This window comes from Galeopterus variegatus, unplaced genomic scaffold, assembly GCF_000696425.1.
Source record: "Galeopterus variegatus unplaced genomic scaffold, G_variegatus-3.0.2 Scaffold943, whole genome shotgun sequence".
Lineage (NCBI taxonomy): Eukaryota > Metazoa > Chordata > Mammalia > Dermoptera > Cynocephalidae > Galeopterus > Galeopterus variegatus.
The window spans coordinates 713,800-715,433 of record NW_007727054.1 but is presented as its reverse complement, the minus strand read 5'-3'; positions in this window follow the sequence as shown (position 1 = coordinate 715,433).

The window sequence follows — 1,634 nt, the reverse complement described above, 5'->3', positions numbered from 1 at the left end:
GGGGGGGGGGGGGGGGGGCAGGAGAATTGGTGTCAGATAAATAAAGAATAAACGGATGGGTAACTGCAGACCTTATCATTGCATTATAATTCCTTATCACATTTCTCTATTCACTTGTGAGATCTTCTGGGCTACAAAGTCCATGAAAGCACTTAATGCAACATTCAGTAAATAATTTTAAGGCTCTGTGCCTTATACACCCATCTTTAAAGTAAAAGTTTTTATTCCAACTTAGCAAGCATACTGAGAGTGACAGTGTTGTGTTATTGTGTGTGTGTGAATTTTCTTATAATATAAATGTTTTGTTTAATCTCATAATTTTCTTGGAATCATGGATTTATTTCAAGGTTTCCAGAAGGTTTACGTGAAATATAATGGCTTAAAAACTTAATCAGTCCTAGTTTGGAAGTATGTTGTATCGTCCCTCACCAGTTACTGTTGACATTCACTTTTCAGTCTGAGTGATGCGTCTGAACTCACTAGGGCTGAGTTTGGGTTCAAACGCTGGCTCAGCGACGTTCAACCACTGGGCTAAGAAGTAGCACAGGTTTCAGATTCAAGCAGATTTGGTTTTGAATCTCAGATCTAAGAAAACATTTAATAACTGTTAGAGCAAACGCTTCTATAATATGTACCATGCGCAACAGCCCCATATAGAAGTACTATTATAAGCCTCATTTTACAAATCAGGAAACTAAGGCACAGAAAATGTTAAGTAATTTTCATGTACTTAGTCACAGAGTTTAGTGGCGAAGTCAGGATTTAAACCCAGGGCTAAAGGCTTTTGAAATTCATGCTTTTTTTTGAAATTCATGCTTTTAAGCCCTACATTATATCACACATCTTCCCTGAATCATATTTTCCTAATTTATAAAATGACAGTAAAGAGACCTAGCTTGCTGGATTTGGGGGAGGATTGGGGAAAATACATACAAAGTTTGATGTACAGATCCTGGTACCTAGTCAGTGCTGAATAAGATTGTTTTCAGTATTTGTCCCTTAACAACTCGGTGCTTATAGAACCTGTCATTTATCCAGTTTCTAACAGCAATGAATCATTCAATAAGGCTACCACAAAGACTTTCTGCAGAATTCAGCTCTAAAAGAAAACCAAAAGACCATCTTTCCCAGGCCCTTCATTTTATAGGTAAGAATAATGATGCCCAGAGAACTTTGATTTGTTCAAAGAAGCACCAAAACTGGAGTTTAGACCTCCTCATTCTTAGATGGGCTTGTCATTTTCATCACGCTTTGTTTTCTCCTGATGTAGCTTGCAGTCTAATTAGCCCTACCTCCTGAAAGTTTTGGGAAAAGTCTAGACTGCCTTTTTTATGACCTCAGATGGTCCTAAACCTGATCAAATCACATACGTCAGTTGAAAAAGCACAACAGAAAAATTACTACAGTACCTCTCCCCAATTAGGTTGTTAGACATCATGGCAGCTGTCAGATAAAGAAGATTTCCCATACCCTTCCTTGACTCAGACATCTTTTCTTTCTCCTTTGTGTAAGTAATTAACCCTGAACTTCCAGTATGGTCACATTTATTCAAAAGGAAGTTTCACACATACATACACCACCCCCTACAAAATTTCACAGGACCAACTGAATCTGAATTTTCCAAAGTCTTTGTT